This window comes from Thermobia domestica, chromosome 5, assembly GCF_964235325.1.
Source record: "Thermobia domestica chromosome 5, izTheDome1.hap1.1, whole genome shotgun sequence".
In the NCBI taxonomy this organism is placed as follows: domain Eukaryota; kingdom Metazoa; phylum Arthropoda; class Insecta; order Zygentoma; family Lepismatidae; genus Thermobia; species Thermobia domestica.
The window spans coordinates 310,639,807-310,650,789 of record NC_137458.1 but is presented as its reverse complement, the minus strand read 5'-3'; the positions used below and the strand labels follow the sequence as shown (position 1 = coordinate 310,650,789).

At 36.3% G+C, this 10,983-nt stretch overlaps 1 pseudogene; it reads right to left on the bottom strand.

Annotated features, from left to right (window-relative positions):
• Positions 1-9,133: 9,133 nt before the first annotated feature.
• LOC145685645 (uncharacterized) overlaps positions 9,134-10,983 on the bottom strand; it is a 35,030-nt pseudogene continuing 33,180 nt past the window's right edge.

Below are 10,983 nucleotides of genomic sequence, written 5' to 3'. Positions count from 1 at the left end.
AGAGCCATTATATTACTATGCCAATTACCACAAATTAAATGCAATTTTTGAGTTGTGTAGATGCAAACTAGGGAATGAGGACCATGTGCTACCAAAGAATACACTGGAAAATGAAATGTAACAAAAATTAAAACAAGATGGTAATCGACACAAATGTAGAGGTTGAATATGACTTGTCCGATCTTCGCCAAGCTGTTTTTGGCCAAACAGGAAGAGTATTTATAAAATCCATATGTGACTTACATGCAATTAATACATTCAAATTCACGAAGGACGACGAACTGAATTGTATGAGGATACGGTTGCAAGTAACAACTGTAGTCATAATAACCCCATGCTGTAAACGTCGCGAACACCTAGTGGCCCAATTGCCGGTAAATGTCAATCGTTAATATAGCGACGCGTCGAAGTATTGCCGTTAGTGTGCCACTGGCGGCAGGGTTCGTTGAGTCGAAACAAATATCTAGAGTCGGATTATTGAAGTTACCACCGCGTAGCAACGAGGACTTCGTTTTGGTCCGCTCCCCTTCGATTCGTTGCGGAGAATCGCTAAGGGACCAACACGAACTATCGCCAGTCATGTACATGCGTTTATTATTATCCGGTATATTATTTTTTCCTGATGAATTGTTCCTAAAGTGAGCTCCGGAGATCAAGAGTAACCTCTGCCTCTACATCATGAAGTGAAAAATCTTAATGAGTACAACTGGCAACTGTAGCCGATCATTGGAAAGTGAATATGGGAGAACTATGAAATAAAGTAAATAGACGCGTGTTATTTTGTTATAAAATTAACATGACGAACGCATTTTATCTGATAGCAAAAGGTTATCGTCGAATATACACGGTTAAAGAAGCACTCTGATTGACCAAATAAAAGAAGACCTCAACGATTTATCCCTCTACAAGCGAGATTTTCTTAATCGCCTTCGTGGCGAAGTTGGAAGAATACATGCTTAGTAATCGTAAGTTTGGTGGTTCGCTCACACTTCGGGGTCCTTTTTTTAGTACCTTTTCGAGTGTTTTTTAGACACACCTTAATGTAAACAAATCACACATACACGGTGTATATGCGATTTAACAGATTTTGGGGGAGTAATTTTGTGATTCATTGGCATTTCGTCGCATCTCTGCCACTGGTGAGCCGCTGATGGTATAATTTTCAAAATGGAAGTGGATCTACCGCGCACCGTCGTTGTGGGGTCACCAATTTTTGGCGAAAGTCACCTAGTTGCCCATCGGTGCTCCACCGACGCTTACAGCATGGGGAATATAGTTCAACTGAACAACAATGAAAATAGTGGGGAAATTAGAAATGACCAAAACTAAATAGTATACATTTCTCATTTCGAAATACAGCTAACAAATTAAACTTACAACGAATGTCAAAAATAGTGAATTTTGGCATTATACTAAGCATAGTTTGGGGGGGAAAGCGAGCATACCCGGTAGGAATACTTCAGTTGATTTCTTTGGGGGGAACAAAATGTGATTGAGGGGGGAAATCCCCCTCATCCCCTCGGTAATTCGCACCCTGGTTATTATGTGTGTGCAATGTATATAGAATGTTTCAAAACAACACCGACAACATTTGGGAAGTGATTCCTGACACCAAGACAAGACAAAAAGTATAGACCAACCTGGGAGCACAAATGCTTCCTTTCGGAGTTATCTGCTGCCGAAAACATGAAAAATGAACTTTAAAGATCCATAGCTCCCAAACTATGGGACCTACCATAGTCGAGTCAAGACTTCACTTAGGAACTAGTATGTGCCCTATCCAAATATCCTGTAAGGACGTATCTTCGCCCTTACTGGTTTGCTGTAATAAGGTAAAAAGATTAAATATATTTTATACATATTTATATGTTTAATTAGTAAGACTATATATTCATAATCTATTAGGTCTGGCCAGACACACATATATATACATATATAAATTGTAGAGGATAACTTGTGTATAGAATTGTGTTCATAGTTTGTGCTTATTTTTTTTTTTTTTTTTTTTAACGTACTTTTTTCCTTTAGCTTTTAAATATTTGGTGGCTGCAAATTTTAGAATGGAATTACTAGAATCTCGGAGGGTTTGCCTACCCAAGCTGTTCTTTTTCTTTAGCGAAAATATAAACCTAATAAAAAAGAGAAAGTAACGCGTCCACCGACCATATAAAAGAAGACCCTCAGTCGTAATTTTTTAGAAGATGGTCAGGAGGGCTAAGTGATGTCCTTTTGAAATTCTCTGTCTTCTGGTAGGGAACTATCTAAATGATGATAGTTGGAGAGAGAAGTAATTTTCTCTGGGCCTAAGTGATGGCCGTAGAAATATTAATTTAAAACGAATTCATGTAGGGAACTATCTAAGTGATGATAGTTGCAGAGAGAAGTAATTTTCTCTGGGCCTAAGTGATGGCCGTAGAATATGTTGAAATAAATTCATGTAGGGAAGGCCTGAGTGATGGTCTATACAGAAGCGTTGATTTAACTGAGTTCTGAGATTCAAATGGCTAATATATTGAAGTATTAGATATTTTTTTATTTAGGCCAGAGGAGACCAAAGTGATGGTGTTCTCTTTAAGGAAGTTAACCTTCTATGTTCACAAGTGGGTGTCATAGATGAAAGGTTAATCTATTTTTTTTTTTACTGACGGAAAGTTGTAGTCAGACTTTCTTGATAGAAGTAGGCAATCGGTCGAAGCTTGTTCGAAGTGACGGACAGCGGGTTTCCGAGTAGAGTAAATTTGGGAATCTGTGGGCATCGATTAAGATATTTTCTAATCAAAAGATACAAAGGTTAATAATTAGAAGGCTGAAAGAACTTCGATGACAGAATTTTGATTATTTGTACATATGTATATTTGCACTTTTATTCTAAAAATAAATTAATATCAATTCTACAAGTGTTATATATTATATATATATATGTCTCAGAGCAAAAACCACTAACATAAATGGGGGCTCGTAGCCGGAATTGAGCAGCAGACATAGAATTGTATAGATATTTGAAAAGCTCTTATCGTAACCTTTATGCTACTGAGATCTGGTAGGTTTAAAAGAGGAAAGATGGAAAATTCAATAAGTTTAGACGAACTCAAGAGTGCTTTGGGTTTAGCACCGGAAACTGAAACTAGCCTTGACAGTCTATTAGAAGAAATAAGAAAATTAAAAACTAGAAATCATGAAAGTAGAAGTGAAGAACAGTGTAATTGCGGGAAAGTAGAAAATCTTATAGATATTAAGTTATCTACTCCGACATTTTCTGGTACAAAAAATGAAAGCCCGTTTGAGTTTTTGGATGCGGTAGATGAATTTGTAAAACAGAAAAAAATAAGTGAAAAGGACGTTCTGGATCAGGTTCTTCCCAAAATATTGTTAGAGGAAACGGGACGCTGGTACAAATTCCGTAGACCTTTCGATAACTACGCGAGTTTTAAACACAGTTTTCTGCAGGAACATTTTTCTTTTGAGTACAATCAGGAAATAGAAACACAGATTGTTAAGAAAATACAAAATCCCGATGAATCTTTGGCAAAATTCATCAGAGATATGGCAACACTGTTTTCACGCCTAAGAAATCCGCCTACAGAGAAAGAGCAAATAACTAAGATAATATCCAAATCGCATCCTAAATTCAGACAATTTCTTCATGGAAAGGAATTTGAGTCCTTGAAGAAATTAGAGATGGAATCTTTACAGATTCAGTCTTATTTATTAGGAGAGTACAATTATTTGCAGCAGGCTAAAACAGTGAATATCACGGCTTCTCATTCAGTGGCGGCAATTACAGAGAGAGAGGAAACAGACTCTTTGAATACGTCCCAAGTTGCTGTTTCAGCGTTGGATCCGGCAAAATTTAATAGAAACAAAAAAGAGCACGTTCAAAATAATAGCATTCGGGAAGAGAAAAAGAGAATTCAATGTTACTTTTGCCGTAAATTTAATCACAAAAGTTTTGAATGTTGTGAAAAGAAAAAGCAGGAAAGATCGAAAAACACAGTATCAGCTTCTGTGTTGGACGGGAAGAATCCTGTTAAGAAAGAAATCCAACCCTACTTGTATGGATATTTCTATCGGTCTAAGAAATTTTTATATCTGGACAGTGGTAGTTTTATCTCATTAGTTAGCAAGTCTGTTGCTAACCAATGGAGGAGGAGAGGGGCTACTTTTGAGAAAAAAGAGCTAGAAATTTCTCTAGCGAGCGGCCACACGAAGAGTATAGGCATAATAACACCTTCTTTCTGCGTGAAAAAGGGTAGATTTAGACATAGCTTCTACGTTCTTCAGGACATAAATATTCCGATCATATGTGGGGCAGATCTGATAAAGAAAATGGGGATTTCATTACATTTGAGAGAGGGTGGTTGGAGGTTCCAAAATGAGCATAAGATCACTCCGTTTGCCCAACCCAATGAAGCTGACGACCTCGACAATACAAACACTTGTAGGTTAACAACTAGAAATAGAAGAATGAAGGCAAGCAACGCCAGGGGGTCTGTTTTCCCCAGTAACCTCACCCGGGAAGAAGAAAGGGAGAGGTCATTCACACAAGGCTATACAAAAAAGGTCCGAGGATCAGGTCGGAAGAGCACCAAAAACAAAGTGGCAACTATTGCAAAAAACGGGGACACGAACCGTCTTCTAAGAAGACGGTAGTTCGTAAACAATTGAGGGAACCTCTGGTTAGATGTCGTATTCTTGGGTTCGAAGAAGTTATGTACCTAGACGTTGGGAGCAGTATTTCTTGTATTAGCCCTCAGATAGCTGAAAAGTGGAAGAAGAGAGGGGGAAAAATAAAAAAGAATTCTTTTGAAATCCTGTTAGCTTCTGGTTCTACGAAGACTAACGGTTCCATGACAGTAAATGTACACTTTTATGGTAATACTGTTCGACAAACATTTCACATAGTCCCCAACCTGATAAAATCTGTCCTTGTTGGTAGATCTTTTATTGCAAAAGCGGGCTTGTCAATACATTTAAAATCAAATGGTTGGAGCATAGACAATGGAGAAACACTTGTTTGTTTATTTGATTCCCCGGAAACAGTAAAGAAAGAAACAGAGAGTGAAGTACACCTCATTGAAGAAAATAAAACAGATGATATTGAGACCATGATCAATAAAGTTAATTTAGAACCTACTTTAATGAAGCAGTTCAGGGAAATTGTTTATAAATATAAAGATGTATTTTCTGAAAAACCAGGGTTGACGGATGTTATTCAACACTCCATTACATTAAAAGATACAAGACCATTTTATTCAAAGTTACGGCCTTTATCTGAGGAAAAAAGGAGAATTATGTCCAAATTGTTGGACGAGATGGAAGAACAAGGAATTATAGAAAAAACAATATCTTCTAATTATATTAGCTGTCCTATATTACATAGAAAGAAATGTGGCAAGTTTAAATTAGTTCTTGATGCCCGTAGGTTAAATTTAGCCACGCAGAAGGAACCGACGAATATTCCGGGACTTTTTGAAGCATTAAGCTATTTAGGAAATAGAAAATATTTTCTTAAGTTGGATTTAACTTATGCATATGCAAATATTATGATATCCCCAGAGAGCCGTCAGTATACATCATTCATAACTCACAAAGGAGTGTTCCGCTATGTCCGAGGAGTTTATGGCTTGTCGGGAATGCCTAGTACTCTAAATAAACTAATGCAGATAGTTCTAGGTGAACTATATTACACGAAAGTAATTGCTTTTTACGACGATTTGGTAATTTCTACTGAAACCAAAGAAGAAATGTTACAAATCTTGCAGGATGTACTGGAAAGATTCAAGAAAGCGAATTTAACTGTCAGTCCATCGAAGGCATTATTTTTTGCAGAACAAATGGAATTTTTAGGATTCCAAGTAAAGCAGGGATACTTGTCTTGTACTGAAGAGAAAAAGAAGATGGCTCAGCAGATACAGAGGCCGAAAACGAGAAAGCAATTACAATCATTGCTTGGATATTTTTCTTATTTTCGTCAGAATATAAGAAACATGGCTAAAATAACGGCATGCTTGAGTGATTTACTAAAGCAAAATAATCGTTTTAAGTGGGAAGAGAAACACGAAAATGCACTACAGGAACTAAAATCAGCTCTGATTAATGATAAGAAATTGTTAATTCCTAGGATAGGGGAGGAATTTTATTTATTTGTAGACTCTTCAGCTGTTAGTTCTGGCTATGTCCTCGCACAGAAGAATGAGGAAGGAAAGCTTAGCGTAGTGGCGTATGGGTCAAAGAAATTAACACCGTCACAGCAAGTTTATAGTACAACAAGGAGAGAGTTACTAGGGATTCTTCTAGCAGTTGAGAGATTTGAATTGTATCTGATACATTCACCGAGAATAATCATTTATACTGATCATGAGGCATTACTTACAATGCTTAAGTCCTATAAGCTATCTGCTACTTTAACAAGATGGATGGCTAGAATTTCTAGATTTCCAGTTATTTTGAAGTATAAAAAGGGAGCTAAATTGTACGTAGACTATCTCTCGAGAATTGAAAGTGGACACACAGAGCCTATGGAATTTGAAGGTTCAGAAGTTGCCAATGAACAATATCCACTGGAATCCGAAAATGATACAGGATACTTCAAAATAGAAGATAAGGATGGTTCCCTCGTGAACTACGATGATTTTAGAAAAGAAGAGAATTTATTTATTGATTTTGAATTTAGTAGAAAAATGAAAAACTTCAAACAGAAAATCAAACAGAAAGGGAAAATGCAAGAACACAGATTTAGTGGAAATATCGAGATTAAGCCGGAGGACAAGATTAGTATGCTATCAGAGCTACCATTCTGTTTGGCTGTAGAGGGCAGCACGGACCAAAAATGTGGGAGTGAAGAAGACCAAGAAAATTACACAGAAGAAATTTTAGTGGACAGCAAAGCAATTAGAGAACTTCAAGAAGGGGATGAAGTCTTATCACAATTAATTTGCTTTTTGGAGAATGATGTTACAAGTTTCAGCAAAGCAAAGAGAAAGAAACTTAAACTCCTAGCGAGAACAGCATTCCTTGCAAAAAACAGAATTTTGATGAAAACTGTTAAAATCAGAGGTCTAAATCGAGATGTCATTTGGCTTCCTACTAAGTTGAGAGCTGTGGTATGTGATGTAACCCATAATAAGAAATATTCTGGGCACCCAAATTTTAAGGATACTCTTTTGAGAATAAGAAAGAAATATTATTGGAAGACGATGTTCAAAGACATTAAACAATTCTCACAAGCATGCGTCGCTTGTAGTATCTTTAAAGATGCTGGAAAGGCAAAATACGGATTTATGTCTAGCACACTCGTGGAGAAGGCAGGACAATGTGCGTATATTGATGCCTTAGGGCCATTAATTAGATCAAGTACAGGGGGACACGTTTTTTGTATAGTAATCCTTGATGCTTTCACTCGATTAGTAAAATTTTTTCCTCTTAGGAAAGTAACATCAAAGACAGTAGCTGATTGTCTAATAAAATTTTTTTTGTGACAATTCCTTCTATCAGTTTGTCATTTCTGATAATCATGCTGTATTTACAAGTAGACTGTGGAAGGAAACATTAGAGTTGCTTAGAACAAAAGCTGTGTATATTTCAGCTTATAGAGCTTGTGCTAATAAAAGCGAACTTTGGGTTAAGCAAATCAAAACAAGTATTTCTATATACAGCGAAAAACACAGCGACTGGTCGAAAGATATAAAATTATTAGAATTTGCTTTGAACTCGAAAACTTGTTCGGCGACTGGCTTTTCCCCGTTTCAATTGACTTTTGGCAGGGAGGTTCAATTTCCTTACAATATGTCTGAGACCAGTGAAGGAGTACATGAGGTCATTCAACATGATTACTTAAAATCGGTAGACGAGCTTAAAAAGAAATTGAAGTCGGCTTGGGACTGTGCTAATTTAACGCAAAGTAAGAAACATGAAGCCTCAAAGAAATTTTACAACAAGGGTCGAAAACAACATCATTTCAAAACAGGACAAAAGGCCTGGGTCAAGGCAGTGCGTCTGTCTTGTGCACCTAAAAACATTTCTGCCGCGATGTTACCAAAATATTTAGGTCCCTATTTATTGGAGAAACAGTTAGCCATGAATACATTTTTAGCCAAAAACATATTTACAGGCAAGATCATAAAAGTTAATACCGACCAAATGAAACCGTTTTGGAAACCACCGTTTTTCAGCGAACATCTTCCGGAGCAGAGAGAAGAGTTTGTTATGAGAACGCCGGAAATGAAGGGGAGGGGGAAGAAAGACCCTAAAATAAAACTTCCTTTTTCGGAGAGGAAAAAATAGCCGATGAGGAAGGTTATATACATATAATTCCTAATGTACGAACTTGACAAACAAAATAAGAAAAGATTAGAGAAGCTTTAGTTTTGTATTAGACAATTTAGTGTGAAGACCTATAGTACACTCTTAGAGATGAACTCAATGTTCAAAAAACCACTTCCGAAGCAGAGATCGGTCTATGCTTCTTGTAGACCTAGAGAAGACAACCCGTACGAACTAGCCTTGCTTCTGCACGTCGATAATGAAAAGGCAGAAAGGGGTAGGAAAAGGAAATTTAACCAAATTTCTGAACGAAAAGGCTACGATCCAAAGAACTGCACCCTTGCAGAGCTGAGATTAATTAAAAAAGAAGAAATCAGTGAGGTACATTCCATGCCAGGAACATCCACCAAGAGTCAACCGTGGGTTGAAGATGATGACCAGGATGTGCTGTCTATTTTCGCAGATGACATCAATTTTGATGGACTTCCACTGACTCCCGGGAAATTCTTAGAGGAGGAAAAACCCCCGGAAGACAAGAAAAGTGCTGCGAGAAAACTCCACTTCTAATCCAGAACTTAGTTTCAGTGTTTAGTGAAAACTGTGGTGTTTGTGTGTGTGTGTTTTTTTTTTTTAAAAAAAAAAACAGTTCGAGACTTTTAGACTAGGCTAAAATAAGCCTTTAAAAAATGAAATTAATATCTTGTGTGTGTTTTGTGATATTAAAAAAAAAAAATTAAAAAATGGGTATAGTGCAAAAAATCTTAAGAAAGACAGTTAGAGACAGTGGACTTTCAAAGAATAAGTGATATGTTCATTTTTTTTTTTTTTTTTTTTTGTTTGTCCGGGGCTATGTAAGGACGTATCTTCGCCCTTACTGGTTTGCTGTAATAAGGTAAAAAGATTAAATATATTTTATACATATTTATATGTTTAATTAGTAAGACTATATATTCATAATCTATTAGGTCTGGCCAGACACACATATATATACATATATAAATTGTAGAGGATAACTTGTGTATAGAATTGTGTTCATAGTTTGTGCTTATTTTTTTTTTTTTTTTTTAACGTACTTTTTTCCTTTAGCTTTTAAATATTTGGTGGCTGCAAATTTTAGAATGGAATTACTAGAATCTCGGAGGGTTTGCCTACCCAAGCTGTTCTTTTTCTTTAGCGAAAATATAAACCTAATAAAAAAGAGAAAGTAACGCGTCCACCGACCATATAAAAGAAGACCCTCAGTCGTAATTTTTTAGAAGATGGTCAGGAGGGCTAAGTGATGTCCTTTTGAAATTCTCTGTCTTCTGGTAGGGAACTATCTAAATGATGATAGTTGGAGAGAGAAGTAATTTTCTCTGGGCCTAAGTGATGGCCGTAGAAATATTAATTTAAAACGAATTCATGTAGGGAACTATCTAAGTGATGATAGTTGCAGAGAGAAGTAATTTTCTCTGGGCCTAAGTGATGGCCGTAGAATATGTTGAAATAAATTCATGTAGGGAAGGCCTGAGTGATGGTCTATACAGAAGCGTTGATTTAACTGAGTTCTGAGATTCAAATGGCTAATATATTGAAGTATTAGATATTTTTTTATTTAGGCCAGAGGAGACCAAAGTGATGGTGTTCTCTTTAAGGAAGTTAACCTTCTATGTTCACAAGTGGGTGTCATAGATGAAAGGTTAATCTATTTTTTTTTTACTGACGGAAAGTTGTAGTCAGACTTTCTTGATAGAAGTAGGCAATCGGTCGAAGCTTGTTCGAAGTGACGGACAGCGGGTTTCCGAGTAGAGTAAATTTGGGAATCTGTGGGCATCGATTAAGATATTTTCTAATCAAAAGATACAAAGGTTAATAATTAGAAGGCTGAAAGAACTTCGATGACAGAATTTTGATTATTTGTACATATGTATATTTGCACTTTTATTCTAAAAATAAATTAATATCAATTCTACAAGTGTTATATATTAAATATATATTTCTCAGAGCAAAAACCTACAACCTTAGTTTGATAGATAAAAAATTAGATTTCAGCTAAAACCTTCGGTTGTAGGAGAAGAAGAGGATTAAGACAATTTATTTTATTATTAAAGGTAAGATAAGAGTAAATGCTTTATGAGAGAAGCATTATACTTAATTATGTAGTGGCCTGTTACATGCTATGCATTTGAGGTTATGGAGAAGAACAGGTGAAACCACTAACAATCCATTTTTCAGAATTCTGCTGAGCTTCCGCAACAATTTTTATAGAGGTGCTTGATGAGTACTTGGTGCTAAATGCCCGTAGCCCAACTCGCTCTATATTCTAAAAATATTTGCGTAATTATCTTAGGATTCTGAGACAAGTATTTTTGGATAGGGCACATACTACTTCCTAAGTGAAGTCTTGACCTGACTACGGTAGGACCCATAGTTTTGGAGCTATGGACCTTTAAAGTTCATTTTTTTTTATGTTTTCGGCAGCCTATAATTCCGAAAGGAAGCATTTGTGTACCCAGGTTGGTCTATACTTTTTGTCTTATCTTGGTGTCAGGAATCACTTCCCAAACATTGTCGGTGTTGTTTTGAAACACTCTGTATAAATCTTGCTACGTTAGTGTCATACCAACCACAAAGAAGAAATACCGATCTTTGTCAACTTAATGGAAAGACCTGAAAAAATAGTACCTCACGATATATTGATGTGGCTTTGGATCATATTTCATCCTCAGAGCAACTCTAAAA